The sequence below is a fragment of the Thamnophis sirtalis genome, unplaced genomic scaffold (genome assembly GCF_051295495.1).
Source record: "Thamnophis sirtalis isolate CommonGarterSnake01/CBP01778 unplaced genomic scaffold, rThaSir2_p1.2 scaffold_3, whole genome shotgun sequence".
NCBI classification, from domain to species: Eukaryota; Metazoa; Chordata; class Lepidosauria; order Squamata; family Natricidae; genus Thamnophis; species Thamnophis sirtalis.
The window spans coordinates 60,466,170-60,487,319 of NW_028261383.1; the positions used below are offsets into that span (position 1 = coordinate 60,466,170).

The 21,150-nt window shown below is 41.5% G+C and overlaps 1 protein-coding gene across 2 annotated transcripts in view; it reads right to left on the minus strand.

Annotated features, from left to right (window-relative positions):
* Window positions 1-21,150, minus strand: part of CFAP100 (cilia and flagella associated protein 100) — a 60,517-nt gene that overhangs the window by 22,699 nt on the left and 16,668 nt on the right. Inside the window, exon 1 of one of the 2 annotated variants that reach the window (XM_087708963.1) lies at window positions 223-438. The exons of the other annotated variant lie outside the window; for it this stretch is intronic. The gene's annotated coding sequence lies outside the window, so the exon portion shown is untranslated. Of the gene's footprint in view, window positions 1-222; window positions 439-21,150 lie in introns of those variants that run through there. 2 annotated transcript variants of the gene reach the window in all.

A 21,150-nucleotide genomic window follows, 5' to 3' on the forward strand; every position in this document is an offset into this window, starting at 1 on the left:
ACTTGTGGACTTCAACTCCCAGAGTTCTCCAGCCAGAAGAGCTAGCTGGAGAATTCTGGGAGTTGAAGTCCACAAGTCTTAAAGTTGCCAAGTTTGGGAACCACTGGCATATAGCCATGTTGGCCATATGACCATGGAAAATGTCTTTGGATAATACTGGATCCCTCAGTTAAGAGACAGAGATGAGCACCATAGCCTAAAGACGGACAGGGAAACCTTTACCTTTTCCCTGTAGAGACAGTAGCCCTTGATCAACCTTATCTCAGCCTAGAAGTTAAGCAGGGTTGGGCTTGTCTGATACTTGGAGAAGAAACCACCAGGAAAATCTAAGGTTGTAGGCTAGACTGGGAAGTTGAGAAAAAAGATCCTGCAAGAAAAAGATGGCAAACAATTCCATGCTGATGCATAGAAAACTGCATGGCTGTGTCCATGAAGTTACCTTGATTCAAAGGCTTGACTTTGGCACAAGTATTTAGAAAACTCCTCTCTGCTTGGTGAAATGGTTTTTGAAGCCCTAAAAGTCTCAGTATTGTATTCACTCATTTTAGAAGTAGCAGGTCTCATCTCTCAGAATTAGCTAAACTACTGGCAGTCCTTGTCTTACACCCATTCATTGAGCAGCTGTTCAAAGTTACAACTGCATTGAAAAATGGGACTTATGACCAGTCCTTGCACTAATCACTATTGCAGCATTCCCGTGATCACGTGATCAAAATTTGGGAACACTTGGCAACAAGCGTGTATTTATTCTTGAACCCTGGTGACTGAGGGTCGACTCAGCCTTCCCTCTTTCCGAGGTCAGTAAAACAAGGAGCCAGATTGTTGTGGAGGGGGGAATATGCAAATCACGCTTATATCATAAACTATCAGAGTCTGCAGTAAAATGCTATGGAGTGGTATATAAGCCTAAATACTCTGGTTGCAGTGTGCTGGGATTTTGTGATCCCCATTTCCAACCTTCTCAAGGGGCTTCCAACAAGTGAAGTCTACGGGGTAAACCAGATTTGCTCAATAGCCATCTGATTTTCTTAACAACCGCAACGATTCAGTTAACAATCATGGCAAAAATCATCATCATCATCATCATCATCATCATCATCATCAAAAAATCAGACACGATTCATTTAACAACTGCTTTCCTTAGCAATGGGAATTCTAGCCCCCTGTTGTGGCCGTATGTCATGAACTCCATTTTACCAAGAGAATGAAAAGGTTCAAAGCGTCTCATCATCGTGATGGGTAAGAAAGCAAATTGACAGCGGCCTTTGAAAGGGAATGGGGAGGAAACCACCCTAATAATTCCAATGTCAATTCCATTTGAAGCTGAAGCCTATAAAAAAACATTTTTTTAAAAAAACTTGAAGTCTGCCCTTATTGCAAAAGCTGGGGCAGGATTACTGTTTAACAGCCGGTTTAATATTATTATTAAATAATTGTTCGGGAACAACCTCAGGCTACCATCCTCTTTCTCTCTCTCCCAGAAAAGGTTACACACGGAAAACCAAACTACAAAAAAAGGGTGCTTGAACATTGCATTTGAAAGCACAACTATATAAATCAACTAGGGAGAAAAGGGGGGGGGTAGGAGAGGAGAATGTAGTAAAAAATTTTTTAAAAATACCTCCTGATAGAACTAGAAGATGAATTACCACAGATGGCAAATATGTTTGCTGGGTAAGTTCACTCCAGAGACATAAGACATTAATTTCAATATTGAGATCCCCCCCCCCCCCCGTAGATTTTTTCCCCCTGCTTTTCGGCGACCCTTTTCATCCACGCTGGAAGTTCAAGAAAAGCAAATCGCGCTCAGCCTGAATTCTCTCCCGATAGGAAATTAAAAGACAAAAGAAAAAAAGAAAGGTATGCCTCTCTATAGAAGTAAAGCACAATTCAGTGATTGAAGTTGTTTTCCGATCCCACGCTGCTCTTTTAATTGCTTCTGCGCGGCGAACATCCGTGCCGGAGGTTTTGCGAGTCCGTTCGGCCAATTTAACTCAAGAGCCGCAGCGCTTTCGGACAAGAGGCAGGTTCCAGCGTCCTCGACATTCCGCCTCTTCCATTGTTCTCCGTTCTTGTTTACGTTGCCGAGGCAACCATTTTCTCCTGTTGCCAGGAGGTGCTGACGTCATAATGAAAAGAAGCGCTGGGGGGGATGCGACGGGGACAGAGAGATTGCAACGAGCTGGAATCGATCGCTTTACGTCCAAACCAGAATCAGAATAGAGCTGGAAGGGACCTTCGAGGTCTTCTAGTCCAACCCCTCCCCCTGCTCAAGCAGGAGACCCTACCGCTTCACACAAGTGACTGTCCAGTCTCTTTTTAAAAGCCTCCACTGGTGAAGCACCCAGAAGTTCTAACAATCTGGAACGAAGCACCCACAAATTCTAACAATCTGGAAACTAAATAAAACAAGGTAGTAATGGAAGAATTCGTGATCAGTCATTGGAGAATATCGTAAAAAGCAAGACAATTATATCCTTAATTCATAAAACATGAATTGCTGCAGGAGAGAGATGGCCAGCAGATATAGAGATTACAGATTAACAGAGTTGGAAGGGACCTTATAAGTCAACCCCTCCCCTCCATCCAAGCAGACCCTATACCATTTTTGACAGATGGCACTCCAATCTCTTCTTGAAAGCTTCCAGTGATGAAGCTCCCACAACTTCCAAAAGTAACTTCAGTTCCATTGGTTGATTGTTCTCACTGTCAGAAAATTTCTCCTTATTTCCAGGTTGAATCTTTCCTTGGTCAGTTTCCATCCATCATTCCTTATCTGGCCTTCAGGTGCTTTGGAAAATAGCTTGATTTCCTCCTTTCTGTGGCAGCTTCTCAAATATTGGAACACTGCTATCATGTCTCCCCTGGTTCTTCTCTTCACTAGACAAGCCTCGCCCAGTTCCTGCAACCATTCTTCATATGTTTTAGCCTCCAGTCCCCTAATCATCTGGGTTGCTCTTCTCTGCACTCTTTCTAAAGTCTCATCATCTTTTTTTATAGTGTGGTGACCAAAACTGGATGCACAACTCTAAGTGTGGTCTTAGTAGGGCTTTATAGAGTAGTACCTTACTTGATCTTGATTGTATCCTTCTGTTAATGCAATTTAGGATTGCATTGGCTTTTTTTGGCTGCAGCTGTCAACGTCCAGAGACAGTGAAGGGGGCTCAGTTTGAGGCACAAGACAGGCTGCCATCCAGCAAAACCCATCCGAATTAATCAGGCCTTCCTGACCACATTTTGAAGTAAATGAAGCACTGCATTTTACGTTTGAAGAGTTCCCATCACAACAATGCTAATAACATAAGTTGGGACACCTAAAACAGTTAAGTTCAGAATCTAAAATTACTTTGCTTGCCATTATGCCCTTAACAGTTCTTTAATCTGGAGCCATCAGCAGTGTTGCAATAGGGCTGAGCACCTTCTCCTAGAAAGCATGTTTTTGAAATAAGGTAGTCCACCACAACTGAGCCATAAATTTCTGTTAACTGTGACATTTGTTAAGTGAGTTTTGCCCCATTTTACAACCTGTCTTGCCACCATTGTTAAGTGAATGACTGCAGTTTATAAATTAGTAACCCAGCTGTTAAGTGAATCTGGCTTCCCCATTGACTTTGCTTGTCAGGAGGTTGCAAAAAAAGATCCCATGACCTCGGGACACAGCAACCGTCATAAATATGAACCAGTTGCCAAGCACCTGAAATCTGATTTTAGGGATGCAGCAAAGGTTGCAACTGAAAAAACGGCCGTAAGTCACATGTTTCAGTGCCGTTGCAACTTTGAATGGTCACTAAAGGAACTGTCATAAGTCGAGGACTACTTCTTATTTATTAGATGATTTATTTCAACATTGAGATTAGGCATTATTTATAATGTTTGATTATGCTTATTCTCTTACACAAACACACACATTTATTTATGTGTGCAAAACACTCTTTTCCCTTAGTGCCAATCATTCCAGTGTTGGAGTCAGTAAGAAGCACTTAATGAAGCAAAGCAAGAAAGAATGAAAATGTCAGAGGGGGAAACAAAATAAACAGTAACATGCCAAACATCTGTTTGGCTGGAGAAAACCCCACAGTGTTCATCAAGAAGAGATAAATAGATTCATCCAAGTGTATGTCTTTTGTCATAAATTAGAATTTCCAGAGCAGAAGTTCAAATTATACACACAGAGAGACAGTGTGTGTGTGTGTGTGTGTGTGTGTGTGTGTGTGTGTGTGTGTGTGTGTGTGTGCGCAGGAGACACAGATGTTGAACACGGTCTAAGCATCACTTTTCCCACCCGGAACTTAAGAAAAAAAAACCTCTACTTTTTGCTACATAGTTAAATGAAATTCATTTGACAGATGCAAATACTTTTACCAGCTCATGCAATAAACCTAATTACAGGCAATCTGTACCATATAAGGAATGACAACAAAATACCAGCAAAGTAACTGCAAACAAACATAATTGCTGAGCAGGGATTTCTGGGAGATGAATTCTACACATTTTAAAGTTGCCAAGGTTGAAAACACTGCTCTAATAACAGAGTGAGAAAAACATTAGCATATCATTTCCAGGCTTTTGATGTATGATGCAGAGCAGGGAGAAACGAAAGTGAAGAGCTATAGAAGTACATAACTGATGGAAACCTACCAGGGAGAAAAGGGTGAAAGTGAGCAGGTAACTCTTAGAGTTGCCAGGCCTCTTGATTTCCCTACATCCGGCATGAGATTGGACTTGATGAAGTGCATGGGTGTTCATTCCACTTGATAATGACTTGGGGGTCAGACCACCCCCATACTTTGCTAACACAAGATGTATTTAAATTAGGCAGTCACTTGGCTGTCTAGGTTAAGGGTGCAAAATCCCTTGTCTTGCTTAGTTCTTAGAGTTTAGAGCTGTTCGGTTAATTTTCCACAGTATGGTTAAGCAAAATTCATTTGACAGAAGTTAATAGGTTCATCAGCTCACATGACAGACCTTAATTACAGGCTATGTACTACATTTATGAGGAATGACAGGTGCCTTTGGCAGAGCTGGTCCACTTCCCATCTGTCTTTCTAAGGATGGTGCCTCTTACGTACTGCCAAAGGCTGAATGGGAAGATGCCCCATTTTTTGCAAGTATCCTTAATTTGAATGTTCCTATTCACTAGCCATGAAAAACCACAGATTTTCACTCCTGGTCTAAGTGATCAACAGCACAGCAATGTATCCCATGTTGTTAATCATACCTTATTTTGCATCTGCAGCTGCAACCATTAGACATAGTTGCCTTAATGTTATGGCTTCATACAGACATGGGTGCACATTCTCATATATGTGGCTGATTGCAAAGATCATAGGAGATGTATGAAGGCAATTTGAAAAGGAATGTAAGTATATTTGACTGAATGACCATGCTTAATGATTGGAATCTCATGGCACTGAATTCACTTATTTTAGCTATTAGAATAGAATAGAATAGAATAACAGAGTTGGAAGGGACCTTGGAGGTCTTCTAGTCCAACCCCCTGCCTAGGCAGAAAGGCCTACACCCAGGGCCGGATTTAGATGAAAAGAGGTCCTAGGCTATTCCACTTATGAGGCCCTTTCACCTCCCATTTTTAAGTTTAAGTTTTACATGAGAGACAATAAAATACATCATTACTGTGATATATCAATATATATCAATATATATAGCTGGCCTCCCGACGGAGGGCGGCTCTGCTCTGCGGCAAAGGCAGCGAGGCCAGCCGCCTCCCCTGCTGCGCTCAGCTGCCCGGCTCGGCCCCCTCACCCTCACCTGCCTGGTCGCTGGTAGGCTCCGTGTCGACAGAGTGGCTACTGGGAGCGGCCGCGCCTCTCGCCCGACCGCCGGTGCCGGGAACGTGGGCGGGCTCCCCAACTGCTGCGGCGCTGGAACAATCTTAACCAATACATTTTTATGTTTGTTTATTAGTCATATGCATAGAATTTCTCCTTATTTTCGGTTCAGTGTTTTAGTGTTCACTGTTTTTAGAATAGTGTAATTTTAATTTTGCTAACAATTTGAATGTAGGCCCCTCTTGATCTTGAGGCCCTAGGCTGAACCCTAGGTTAGCCTATAGGAAAATCCGGCCCTGCCTACATCACTTCAGACAAATGTTTATCCAATCTCTTAAAAACTTCCAGTGTTGGAGCATTCACAACCTCTGGAGGAAAGTTGTTCCACTGATTAATTGTTCTAACTGTCAGGAAACTTCTCTTCAGTTCTAAGTTGCTTCTCTCCTTGATTAGTTTCCACCCATTGCTTCTTTTCCTGCCCTCATGTGCTTTGGAGAATAGCTTGACTCCCTCTTCTTTGTGGCAACCCCTGAGATATTGGAACACTGCTATCATGTCTCCCCTAGTCCTTCTTTTCATTAAGCTAGACATACCCAGTTCCTGCAACTGTTCTTCGTATGTTTTAGCCTTCAATCCCCTAATCATCTTTGTTGCTCTTCTCTGCACTCTTTCTAGAGTCTCAACATCTTTTTTACATTGTGGCAACCAAAACTGAATGCCGTATTCAAGTATTCCAAGTATGGCCTTTCCAAGGCATTATAAAGTAGTATTAATACTTCACGTGATCTTGATTCTATCTCTCTGTTTATGCAGCCTAGAACTATGCTGGCTTTTTTGGCAGCTGCTGCACACTGCTGGCTCATATTTAAATGGTTGTCCACTAGGATTCCAAGATCCCTTTCGCAATTACTACTGTTGAGCAAGATACCACCTATACTGTACCTGTGCATTTTGTTTTTGTTGCCTAAATGTAGAACCTTACTTTTTTCATCATTGAATTTCATTTTATTAGATAATGCCCAATGCTCAAGTTTGTCAAGATCCTTCTGTATCTTGAGCCTATCTTCTGGAGTATTGGCTAGTCCTGCCAGCTTGGTGTCATCTGCAAATTTGACGAGTTCCCCATTTATTCCCTCATCCAAATCATTGATGAAGATGTTGAAGAGTACTGGGCCCAAAACAGAGCCTTGGGGTACTCCACTGCATACTTCCCTCCATGTAGATGCAGTTCCATTGCGGACTACACCTTGACAATGGTTGGTCAGCCAGTTATGAATCTATCTGGTGGTGATGCTGTCCAACCCACATTTTTCTTGATTTTTTAAAATTATTAGCTATTATTTTTATGCAAGTGAGCGCATGCCTCTCTTTAAAGTTCAATACGGAGGCCAAATTATTCTTTAAAAAAAAACATTTTTGCATCTATTTATAAAATGGCCTGTGGCAGTTCAGTTAAAATCCATGAAGTGACTTTCAGGGGCTAAATCATATCTATATTGTTAAGTCTAATTTTGCCCCAATTACATATTAAGGTACTATAGGAAGTTAGTACCCACCCCCCTTCTTAGAAGAATGAAATATTTAAAAAGGCAGAATATTATATTTCCCTGGATGAGAAAAGGTGACAAACAGCTCCCTGCCCCCCAACTTCAGCTCCAGGGTGATGGGATTAAGACATGGCCCACAGGACATGATAGGATTAGCCCTCTACCCATCTCACCACATGGCACCTGGGAAGATTACATCACCTAGCAAGGCTCAACCAAGCCTGGGACTTAGGACAGCCTATAGACGTGATGGCAAACCTGTGGCACGTGGGGTCATTTGTTTGTGGACGCAAGGTATTGCCCTGTTAACAATGGACCGGTTTTTCACCCTCCCCAGGCTCCAGAGGCTTTCTAGGAGCCTGGGTAGGGTGAAAACAGCCTCCCTTGCCCCCCCCCCCTGAGACCCTCCGGAGGCTTCCCTGAAGCCTCTGGAGCACAAAAAACGGCCCTACAGGCAAACTGGAAGTCACTTCCAGGCTGCTGGTAGGGCCGTTTTTTGCCCTCCGGAGCCTTGGGAAGACTTCTGAAGCCTCCGGAGGGTCTCTGGGGAGGGCAGAGGGGAAGGCTGTTGTTGCCCTCCCCAGGCTCCTAGAAAGCCTCTGGAGCCTGAGGAGGGTGAAAAAACCATCCATTGCATGCCAAAAGTGTGTGTGTGGGGTGTCAAGCGCACAACATTATGGGCGTGGGCACACCCATGCAAGACCCTCCCCTGCGCTCCCACTGCTTTTGGCATGCAATGGGAAAAAGGTTATCCATCACTGGCCTACAGAGTTGCCCCTGCATGGACCTATGGGAGTCTGACAAATGTTGGAAGAAATGTCCTTCTGGGTTCAGTTCCAAGTAGGGAAAAAGACATTGGATTCATGGAAGCTGCTTGGAAAGAAGGTTTTAATGGACAGGGCCACATGCTTTGAGATCCTGGGGAAAAGGGGGATCACATGCCTCAAAGTTGTTCAAAAAGAAAAAAGGGCCGAGATGCTGAGAGTCCCTGGGTTTTATGCCCTCTCTGGGCTTCACCTTAATGAGCTTCCTGTTCCTGTGTAAGAAATGTATTCTGATTGGTTGCCAAACTCCCAGGGGGCAGGGGGTGTCTTACTTTGTAGGCTGTCTGTGTCCCAGGCTTCCTGGAGGCTTTGATGGCTGATGTGATCTTCCCAGGTGCCATGTGGTGAGATGGGTAGAGGGTTAATCCTACCTTTGTTGAATCTTGGGTGAGGGCATTTCCTTATGAATCAGTGGTGGGTTCTGGATCCCGTTCCAACTGGTACAGGCCTGGCGGCATCCACATGGACACGTGCAGAGCACGTGCATGTGACTTAGCACCTCTGCGAGCCTGCTCCAGCTGCTCAGCGAAGTGTCGCGCAGTGCATGTGCGTGGAAGCACCGAAGACTTTAAAGACCAGTAAGGAGCTCGGGCGGGCGGTTGGGCCCTCCAGAGCACCGTACCGGAACAATATCGGGGCATACCGCCTGCAACCCACCACTGCTATGAATAGACATAGCTATCTCTTTATCTCTTTAGGAACCTCTGCTGTGGGCTATTGAGGAAGGTGGAGGCTATTAAGAGTGAGCCTGCTTCCTGCCTAAAAAACCATGTTTCTTTACTTCTCATCTAGGGAAATTATAACACTCTGCCTTTTCAATATTTCCTAGGATATTTCATTTTTCTAGGAGATGGGTGGGTGCTAACCTCCTTCACAACAATCAGAATACAAGCTCAAATTCAAAAGCCCAGAGAGGGTATAAAACTCAGCATCTCTTCCCTTTTTTCTTCTTCACCCAACATCTTCAAGGCATGTGGTCCTGTCCACCATTAAAACCATCTTTCCAATCAGACTTCATGTTTCCAGTGTCTTTCTCTCCACTTGGAGCTGAACCCAGAAGGACATTTCTTCCAACAGTAGCAAGAAGCAAGAAAATGACCATTTCATAAAATCAGGAAAATCGGCTGTGATTATTAGAGATTCTATTGGGTCCAAGAAAGGCTCAGAAAATGTGTTACAGTTACCATATTATTTTTGCCCTTGCATTTGATCCTCTAGACTCATTTTCATTCTACATCCTTAAAATGTGAGCAGCAGTATTGTAGGAAGTTATCACCCAGCCCTCTCCCAGAAAAATGAAATATCCTAGGAAATATTGAAAAGGCAGAATATTTCTCTGGATGTGAAAAGAAAGAAACATGTTTTAAAAGACAGAATAGCTGCCTGTAGCTTCCTGCCCATCCCCACTTTGTCAATGGGCCATTGAGAAGGCCAAGCTAGTCTATTTACATAATAAAGACTTCTCCACTTCAGCTACAGGAAAGCATGATAATATTGGCCCCAACTGACCACATGGCATCTGAGAACTCAACCAAACCTGGATTCAAAACACAACCCAGAGAGTTGCCCTTCCATGGCCCCATGGAGTCTGACAACCAATCAGAATACATTTCTTACACAGGAACAGGAAACAGAGAGGTGGGACTGAATAGGTAATAAAAAGCCTAGCAAGCCCCTTCCTCAGCCCTTCTCTTCTTCTCCACCAACATTGAAGCATGTGATCACCTTTTCTGTTCAGGACTCAAGCCAAGTGGCCCTGTCCAACAATAAACCATCTTTCCAAGCAGCCTCCATGTCTCCAGTGTCTTTTTCCCCACTTGGAGCTGAACCCAGAAGGACATTTATTTCATCAGTATGATGCAAGAAGGGCTTCTCATTGCAACTGTTTTGTTATGAAAACGTCTAGTAATGGTTTCAGAGAAAATTTTCCACCCTTAAGACATGCATTACCCAAAACTGCCACAGGATGTCGTTCCACATTGGGATTTATTTTCTTTCTAGGACCAAACAGATAAAACATTTTTAACCCTTGGTGTTTTGTTTTTCTCCTTGTGTGCATGCATGCCACAGAATTTATGGCCAGGATTCTTAGGTACCTTTTCAATTATGCACGTGCAAGTGAAAGTGAGAAGCTGTTTTACAGCCGATAATTTCTTCTACTTTAAGGTGACCAGATTTTCAGATTGGTAAAGAGGGACACCTTTGACCCAGGGGGAGGGGGGGTGTTGATTAAAAATTTTATACGGAGCAACAAAAATTTTCATACAATGCAAAAATAGTATTGTATTTTTTTTATTTCAACATAACTACAATTTACAAATATAAATTGTAACTGTTGCCAAACATCACAATTTTGATCACGTGACCATGAGGATGCTGCAATGGTCGCTAAGTGTGAAAATGGTCGCTAAGTGTGAAAAATAGTCATCGGTCACTTTTTTCAATGCCATTGTAACTTTGGTCACTATACCACCTTTCTTGCCACAGTTCTTAAGTGAATAACTGCAGCTGATAAGTTTTGTAACATAAGTGAATCTGGTTTCCCCATTTGACTTTGTCAAAAGGTGATTATATGACCCCAGGACACTGAAACCATCATAAATACGAATCTGCTGCCAAACATCAAAATTTTGATCGCGTGACCATGAGGATGCTGCAACGGTTGCTAAGTGTGAAAATGGTCACTAAGTGTGAAAAATGTTCATCAGTCACTTTTTTCAATGCCATTGTAACTTTGGTCACTAAGCCCATTATACCACCTTTCTTGCCACAGTTCTTAAGTGAATAACTGCAGCTGGTATTTTGTATTTTGGATAGAATCTTTTTTTAAATAGTCTAAGACAATTTAAAAAAAGAATCCACACAGAATTTTAAAAAATCCTATAAACAATAAATAAAATATTATTTTAAAATACATTAAAAAAATAAAAGAAAAAAACCCAGCTCACTTACCAGCAGGCTTGCACTCCAAGTGTATCCAGAATGATGTAGATGTTAATACAAAGAACTGAGCAAATTGAAATGGTGAAATTAATCAGGGAAATATTTTTCAAAGAAACTTTGCAACCATTTTTTCTACACGAGCAGACCTCCAACCTCTGTGCCCCTCCCCTCCGGAAAATCCAGGAAGTAACACTTGCGACCTCTCTAGCCAAGTGTTTCCTGAAGCTCTATGTGGTACTTGGTCATTTTTTCTTATAAAATGAAGTAAAAGGGGCGTGTGGGGGGTCCATTTTGTTGCTTTAACATTTTAATATCTTCAATGAAAGTACTGAGACAGAGAGAGAGAGGTTAGACAGGGTGTCTTTTGTCTTGCCCCGGTTAGGATTTCTTAAGCAAATCCACTGGGCTTTCAACATGAAGCCAGAAAATCGGGACTTTTTAAAAATGGCCCAGGACATGGGACAAATTGCTATAAAGTGTGATTGTCCTGCTGAAATCGGGACGTCTGGTCACCTTACTCTACTTCCTGCTCTGTTGCTTTATAGAAGTCTCCCTAGTTTGCTCTCTCTTACTACTCTAAGCTCCCTCTGACCAGAATCTAACTCAGTGGTCCTAGTGGGTAACTTTAATTGCTCCCCTTTTCCCTTTGCAGCTTGTGTCTTCCTAAAATATAGTTCAAGGGTAATAAGGCCCTACCAGATTAATCATGGGATTATAGGAAGGAAGGAAGAAATGTTAAAAATTGCTTCTTTCTTGTGCTGGGGTGATCTTATGTAATAGGATAGAATGAACTGGAAGGGACCTTGGAGGTCTTCTAGTCCAGCCTTATGCTCAAGCAGGAGATCCTATACCATTTCAGATAAGTGACTGTCTAGTCTCTTCTTAAAAACCTCCAGTATGGAGCACCCACAATTTATGAAGGCAAGCTGTTCCCTTGGTTAATTCTCCTCACTGTTAGGAAGTTTCACCTTAATTTGCTTCTCTCTTTGATTAGCTCCAACCATTGTTTCTTGTTCTGGTTGGTTCTTCTGTTAACAAATGGAAGATGCACATTTGTCATTGTAAGGAAGGTTGGGTTTTAAGTTTCTGTTGTATGTTCAGTAAATATATAGAGTCAGGTAAATAAATTGGATGGTTTCTGATTCAACCATATATTGAACAGATCCATTGAAACTAATGGGACTTAAAAATGAAGAGATCTCGGTAAGTGCATATGACAAGAGAATTCCCCCCTTTGAGCTAATGAAGTGAGATAAAAATATTAGAAGAGTTAAATAGTACTTGCACATTACATTACATTCAAGTATGACTGTTTCTAAATTGTTCATCCTCAGCACTTTGAATTACCTCCAATTTTCAGAGTTCTGACCTTCAAGGAATAGTGATTTAAAAGGAACTGGATTCCTTCCATCCTAACACATTACAAAGTGGAGGGGAGGGGAGGAAGGAAGGAAGGAAGAGAAGGAAAGAAAGAAGGAAAGAAAAAGAAATGAAGGAAGGAAGAAAAGAAAGAAAGGTATCAACAACAAGCAGGAAGCACTTTGATTATGCCCAAAATGCCCCCTTCCAAAACAAATCTGAACCTAGTCCCCCTCTGCCCACTTTGGTGACCTCACTGCTTTGTCAATTGTGGTCCTTGGCTGTCCATTAAATAAAACTGCAGCCAAAGGCCACATGTGTGAGAAATTTGAAAATTGCACCACGGAACAGATCTGGAGAGTATTAAATTGCTGAAGTCTTATCTACCTTACAACAATTTCACCTTTTCTTGTTCTTTAGCTCCTTCTTTTCCAAATGGCATTTTCGGCTGAAAATGACCATTATTAAACTGTACAAGTGAACTTTGCAAAATTCATTTTTTTTCCAGCCATATTCCTTGGGAGTTAAAATAAGCAGGGAGCAAACTAAGCTGAAAAGGCTACCAACTGCACTCATCTAAACTTAGGTGTCCACTCTGGAGGTTACTTGGAGCTCTTTCATTCCTATGAGGTTCAAGCCAGGTCAAGCTAATTTGAGCTATAAGTTAATTTATTGAAAAGTGCATACCTATAAGGGCAAGGCTGCCACAGAATGCCACAGCACTTTTATTTACTGCTGTAGAAAGTTCCTTCCTTCGGACAGAGCAGTAGATATAGGCTGGTCAGAGCCATATACTAAGAGTGTAAATTTTCAAATGTTCTATGCATCTGTCTTGGTAGGCCTCAGAGTATCAGCCTCAATGCTTTGGAAGGCTACAGATTGGCCCACAAGATGGATTAGAACACAGCTGCTCTTGCTATTATTATTCTCACGGTTGCAAATGGCAAGACCAGTTCTGCTATAAGACCCAGCATCCCTAGAAGAAAAAGACAGAAGTCATCTACAACACACAGTGTAATGATTGCAACAGCTACTATGTAAGATAAGCAGTCAGAAAACTGGCAGAACATGTCCATGAGCACCAACTAGCAATCAGAAGACATGATGAAAACTCTTTAATTTCACAACCTATGGACAGACTTAAACATAGTTTCAGTTGGGAAACTGTGACCATCCTAGACCAAACCAATAATCTATGGACATAAATCCTCTTATAATAAAGTCAGATTCCTATTTGAATTAATAGGATGAGTTGATTGTCAAACAATGTGAAAATCAGAAACTTCCCAGACATTGTTTCAAGGACACATTCATTGACAAGTTATAATTATTGCAAGAACTAGAAAGGCCATTCAAAAAAAAATCCATAAAATGTTACATTATACATGTATTTGTGTGCATGTTTAATATTTATATATTATACTTATGGAATGCAAGCCATATTTATAGTAGAAACAAGATTAACTTTTCACATCTCTTCTCTTCCTTGTGAAGTGTGACAGGCTGAGAGCCCCATGCTTCTAGGCAGAAGGAATGGTTGATAATTTTGCATTTGCTACTATAATGCACCAATCTGGTTTCAGAACATTTGCTTCTGACTATACTGCTTCTGGCCCTAAAGGCCATTAATTCAAGATTAAATGCCCAGGACCACCAGTAAAGCAGCAAGCAGAGCAGAGCATCTCAAGGTTAGAATTCAGATGTTTTTGGAAGGTGTGAATGCTAGGAAGAAAGGAATATATAATCTTCCAATGTGCTGACCTGTGACTAATTCCTAAAAAGTAGAAATAAAAGCTGCAGGCTGGCTGTGTTGATATAAATCTTGATTATTAAATTAACCCATCTTCCAAGCTCATTCAGAACTTTAAAGCCTACAGTAACCAAACAGATAACACTCCATACTACATCACAACATGCTATGTTCACACATGCAAGTCACAAACACCATAATTAAGCCTAATATTTTGTGCTAATGCGACCTCTAGCTTTCCCCTCTGTTAAATGTGTTGTATGTAATTCTTATGTGTTAAATATCAGGCAGAAGATAGAATAATACAAAGGATCTTGGAAGTCATCTGTTCCAACCCTCTGCTCAAGCAGGAAACCCTATACAGTTTCAGACAAATGATTGTCCAATGTTTGCTTAAAAACCTGCAGTGTTTAAACATCCATCCATTCATTCTGGAAGCAAGTTATTCCACTCATTGTTCTCACTGTCAGGAAATTTCTCCTTAGTTCTAGGTTGCTTCTCTCTTTGAGTAATTTCCACCCATTGCTTCTTGTCCTGCCTTCAGGTACCTTGGAGAGTAGTTTGACTCCCTCTTCTTTGTGGCAACCCCTGAGGTATTGGAACACTGCTATCATGTCTCCCTTAGTCCTTCTTTTCATTAAACTAGACATACCCATGTTGTATATACTGTAGCCATGTAGAAAGAGGTGCTGCAAAGCTCCATTTCAAAATGGCCATTTAGGGAGAACAAGGAGAAAAATAGCTGAATATATGATTTTTTCCCCCCCAGGAACACTCCCAGTTACAATTATTCAGCCCCAGTTGTCCAAGTGTCTGCAGATAATAATACATTTGCATATTGATGCAGTATGCTGCTAATTTCTTTTTACAAATCAAGTAGCTATTAAGAGACCTAGAACCTGATCAGACCATGTTTTCTCAGATTATTTGGAAATTCCAATGACCCAAAATAAAAGTTTCGGCTTTCTTTCTCTGGGAGTTCTAAGCTCTCTGCTTTGATTCCAATCAACACTCAACCTGGAAGGATCCAGCTCAATGATCGATCATTTTATCTCTCCAAGGTCACACCTTCACAGAATTCCATGAACCAGCATGTCAGCAAATCCTGGAGGCTGTTTTGCAGTTAAAAGGCCACTTGTGTCAATATTGCATCTCGTTGCTTTCCCAGAGCTTTCTCATCATACTGCTTGTACCACAGGTCAGTGCCCTGCATAGTGATAAGATTAATTGTTATTAGGGATGACCTCTTTAATATATGGGGTGATAACATAGAGGGCATCTTCTTTTTCTTCTTCCAAATCTAGAAGGGTCCTAAAATAACCCCATTCAGTTTGAGGGAATGGGTTGTTTTGTGTTGTTGTGTTTTTTTTGTCAGAAAGAAGTTTTGAAAGAAATCTCTGTTCCCCTTTGTCAAGTTAGGGCTTATGAGACTTTGCATTGAACGGATTGTTTTTCTTTTAAATAGTTGAATAATGTCTCTTCTAAGGCTCAGAATCAATCTTGAGCATGGCCAAAAAGAATTACAAACTATACTTTGTGCTGTTATCATCCCACCTTTTTTTAAACAGAAAACATAAGGATTTTTTTCTGAATCAGAAAAAGGCTTATCTTATTCCAGCATCTTATTTTCTATAAAAGGTTCCCTTCGCATATACACTATATTGCCAAAAGTATTCGCTCACCCATCCAAATAATCAGAATCAGGTTTTCCAATCACTTTCATGGCCACAGGTGTATGAAATCAAGTATCTAGGCATGCAGACTGTTTTTACAAACATTTGTGAAAGAATGGGTCGCTCTCAGGAACTCAGTGAATTCCAGCATGGAACTGTGATAGGATATGTGCAACAAATCCAGTCGTGAAATTTCCCCGTTCCTAAATATTCCACAGTCAACTGTCAGCTGTATTATAAGAACATGGAAGTTTTTGGGAATGACAGCAACTCAGCCACGAAGTGGTAGGCCACGCTTCTGGAAGAATGGTCAAAAAGTCCCATAAACACACTCCTAAACCTTGTGGACATTCTTCCCAGAAGAGTTGAAGAGTTATAGCTGCAAAGGGTGGACCCACATCATATTGAATCCTATGGATTAGGAATGGGATGTCACTTACAATAAGTTCATATGCGAGTAGAGGCAGGTGAGCGAATACTTTTGGCAATATAGTGTATGTGCTAGTCGTTCCTGACTCTAGGGGGCAGTGTTTAAACCCCTCAAATGTCATTCCAGTTAGATGAACACAGTCATCCTATGAGCTGTGGGTAGCACAATGGTTAGAATGCAGTACTGCAGGCTACTTCTGCTGCTGGCTGCCTGCAGTTCAGCAGTTTGATTCTCACCAGGCACAAAGGTGACTCAGCCTTGCATTCTTCCGAGGTCGATGAAACCGTATGCTGGATTTCTGTATTGGATGGGGATGGGTTATGTTAAATTTCATTGAAATTGATGCAGAGATTTTTGAACAACAGTGCACTCCTTTACTTTATTTTTTTTAAAAAAAATAAGAGTTAGAACCTCCTGAAAAAAATGTCCAGCAATAATAGCTTCTACAATGGAGAACAGTGAGGAGAATTAACAGGTGGAACAGAAGTTGCCTCCAGAAGTTGTGGGTGCTTCATCACTAAAGGTTTTAAGAAGAGATTGACAGTCAATTGTCTGAAATGGTATAGGCCTATAGGGTCTCCTGTTTGAGCAGCAGGCTAGACTAGAAGACCTCCAAGGTCCTTTCCAGCTCTATTCTGATTCTGATTCTGAAACTAGAGCAGTTTCAAATCTATCTGCTCTGCCTCTGAGAAATGAAAATGTGTTCCTTATTACTCTACCCTGACGTGGAACCCATAATTTGGCCAAGTCCAGTGCATTTATGAAATGGAGATGACACTGTTGTCAAAGCATTAAAAGTAAACAGTCACTTCTTTCTTTCTTTAGAAAAGACGCAGCTCAGATGAAGTTTTGGGGAGCCCAACGATACAAGCTGCATGAATAGCAGGACATTAAGATGTAATAATTAGTCAACAGTCAGTTTCTCGATTTGGCTAAACCAGATGCAGCAAGAACAGCACATGGTCACAATGGTTAAACAAAATACAGAGGTAAAGGAAGATCTGTTTCACTCTCCTTTGGATCTGTTGCCTAATATAGTAGCCCTATTTTTAAAGGGCAATAATCAACTATCTGAAACGTTCCTTGATCTCTAATGGCATTTGCTCAACAATCTGCTTGGCTTCCTGAGAACTAAGCAGAAACTCTGGGAGTAGAGCCAGAAGGTGTCCTTTCCCAGGTGTATTCAGTTAGGAGGATACAGCTTCATTAAGCTGCACTAATTTGCTCCACCCCTGGTTGTACTTTACAATCCATAGAGAGCACAAACATTTTAGCTGACACCTGATCAGGCTATTAATAGAAGGGCTGCTGCAGCTGTTCTTGTCTTGCAGCTGTGCTGATGGAAACAAGCTACCAGTGTAGCTGATTGCTTTGCTGAAGGGGAGGCAGATCCTTAAAGATTCCTTGTCTGAAAGAATGGTACTTCTAGTTTCACCTGTTTAATTTAGCATTCTTCAACAAGGTCCCAAAATGGGACTTCCTAGTAGAAGGATTGATCCCTGCTGTGTTTTGTTGCTCTGGGGAAGCTCTTTGACCTTAGGATATTGGATACCCAAATTCTGCCCCCTTACTGAGCTGGTATCTGAAAGAAATAGTGGCAGTAATCAATCTACCCCTTTGAATTGGAGTTAGATGCAGTGTCTGGTTGTCAGTATATTGCTAAATGCCATTTCTCATCAAATCTAGCCAGCATAGTAAAGGGGAAAAGCTGTTAGGAGCTCCATGGAGGGCCATAGCATGAATTATATGATGGGGGAAGCTGATTTCATGTAACTTCAGGCAGATTGTATTGTGAATCTATATACCCATGGGCTGGTTTTTATATTTGTGCTTGTTATCCCTAGTTATCTTTCAATCTGCCCTCCATTACTGACCCTTAGCAATAGCACTTAGCCTTATATACAGCTTCACAGTGCTTTACAGCCCTCTCTAAATGGTTTACAGAGTCAGTATGTTGCCCCCGACAATCTGGTGTGGAAAGTTATCACGCAGCTCTCTCCCAGAAAAATGAAATATCCTAGGAAATATTGAAAGGGCAGAATATTATATTTCCCTGGATGTGAAAAGGAAGAAACACGTTTTACAGAGAGAATAGCTCCCTGCAGCTTCCTGCCCCCACCCACTTTGTCAATGGGCCATTAAGATGGCCAAGCCAGTCCCTTTACATAATAAAGAGTTATCCCCTTCAGCTCCAGGGATAAGAGATTAAGGCATGATAATATTGGCCTTTTACCCAACTCACCACATGGCATCTGAAAACTCAACCAAACCTGGATTCAAAAGGCAGCCTAGAGAGTTGCCCCTGTATGGCCCCATGGGAGTCTGACAACCAATCAGAATACACAGGAACAGGAAACAGAGATGGGGCTTAACAGGTTATAAAAAGCCTAGCAAGCCCCTCCCTCAGCCCTTCCCTTCTCTTCTCCACCAACATTGAAGCATGTGATCACCTGTTTCTGTTCAGAACTCAAGCCATGTGTTCCTGTCCACCATTAAAATCATCTTTCCAAGCAGCTTCCATGTCTCCAATGTCTTTTTCCCCACTTGGAGCTGAACCCAGAAGGACATTTCTTCCAACACTGGGTCCTACCAACCTTGGAAGGATGGAAGGCCGAGTCAACCTTGAGCCTGGTGAGACCCAAACTGCCAAACTGATGGCATCCAGTAGTCAGCAGAAATAGCCTGCAGTACTGCACTCTGACCACTGCGGCTATTGAAACAAAGTTCCCACTTGGCTTTAGCTCTCCTGATTGTGTCTTTGATTGCAATATCAAAGAAATTATTGATGGCAACACTTGCATGGCTACTTATTTCTACAAATCATAATTATATGAGTATGCTGAGTCCTTTCCCCCTCCCCCTTGGCCCAATTAGCTGTATTAGGAATTAAGCCCTGAGGATTTAGGCCACTTGAAGACTCAGCTACTGAATACCAACCATTACATTTTCCTATAAGTAGTACAATCCTATACATATCCACTTAAAGGGTAAGTCCCACTCAGGTCCACCAGACTTGCCTACAGGAAAAAAAAATAACGTAACCAACTTTTTTCCAAGTACACCAGTGGTGGGATTCAAATAATTTAACAACCAGTTCTCTGCCCTAATGACCAACTGGGTAGGTGGGGGTTCAGTGGTCATGTGACTGTGTTGCCGTGGCCAACTCAACGTCACTCACGTCGATGGGCACTTTGCCTTAGCTGTTACAATGTAATAAGGGTTAACCAGAGTGGCAGTTTCTGTAAGCAGAGCAATAAAGATTCGGCTAAACAACACCAGAATGATTCCTTCCTGCCTTCCTTACAGGATTAGCCCTGTAAAGTGGAAAAAAATCAAACTGGGATTTCTTCCAACAACCAGTTCTCCGAACTGCTTAGAAAGTTAACAACTGGTTCTCCCGAATAGGTTCGAACTGGCTGAATCCCACTACTGAAGTACACAATGTTTCATTCTGAGAATTGGTAATATTTCTGGATATCTGTGGCCAGCAAGGCAATATGTAATTCATCATTTTGCATCTCTTTAATTGGGGTGGCCGTAGCTGTATGTTCAAAATCATTTTATGTCTGATCTAGTCTTCTGTTGTTGTGCAACTATTGTGTTTTTTCAAGCAATCTACTTGCAATCCCATTTTGGGCAAACAGCTGAGTTTCATGCTGTTGGAATGACGTCAAAGCTTGCAGTCTCCTCCCTGTATATCATTTCAACACCAGCAGTGGTAAGGTTTCCAGGTGAGATTGCAGCTACTGTCACTGAATGACCAAAATCGCATGAGAGTTCGATCTCCACACAGCATGGTTAATAGGTTACCAAAAGGAAACAAGTGCGAGTGAGTGAGATTTACCAAAGCATGTATTGCTACCTCCTTACCTCTCCTTCGGCAATAGAAGTCAGAAATTTCTGTAGTCAATAGAAAATTTCCAAGTGTCTTTAAGAAAAATAGTAACTAATGTACACTCCAGCTTTTTAAGAGTCTCATCTTTTATTCTTCTGAATAATACAGCTTTGCCCTGAAAAAACAACATATAGGTTTTGATAGTGCTCGAGATGGATGCTTAAAATGAATGACCCAGTAACTGTATAAAATGCTACATGACTCATAATAGTAAATTAAAATAGGTGAACATCAAAAAGCAAATTTAAATTAAGTGCCTAGAAACGTTAACAAATAGTATACAACATTTTTGGGATGGTAGAAAACCATTAGAAATACCATATGCTTTAAGAATGTTAATATTTTTAATTAGGTTCTTTGCTTCAGTGATGAAGATAGAAGGAGAACAAGATGTAGGAAAAAGATATAGTTGTGTATTCTTGAGTTTAGGAGTCATAGTAACAGAGCTTAATCAAGTGTCTAAGTGACACTGCCAGAAGCCCTCTTTAACATTATTATCACTAAATGAGGTGATAATGGAGATGAAGGATTGCTTGGGGTGACAAAGTTTTAGGATATATTGGCTGCATAGAGATTCCATAAAAGGAATCTAGGGAAAGGGGCTAGTTCAACCCTCAACCCTTTGCCCAATGCAGGAACCCAATGCATCTCTCATATAGTTGCCCAGCCTTTGCCTGCATCTGTTTAGCACCTCCCTGGCAACTGATCTGTTTGCTTTGCTCAAGGTAAAGTTTGAATCCAACAGCTGTACAAAGTAGGTTTCATGTATGTTCTAACTGCCAGTTTTCATTATCAAAGAGAAAAAGGAAGGCTCCCATTCTAGGTGAAGAGAGGTGGCAGAATGTATCATCCTTTAGGCAAGCTGGAGCAAGAACAATAAAATTGTCTTGCAGCATAGCTTCCAGTGTTTTTGGTGGGGGTGGCAACCTTGCTCTTTAAT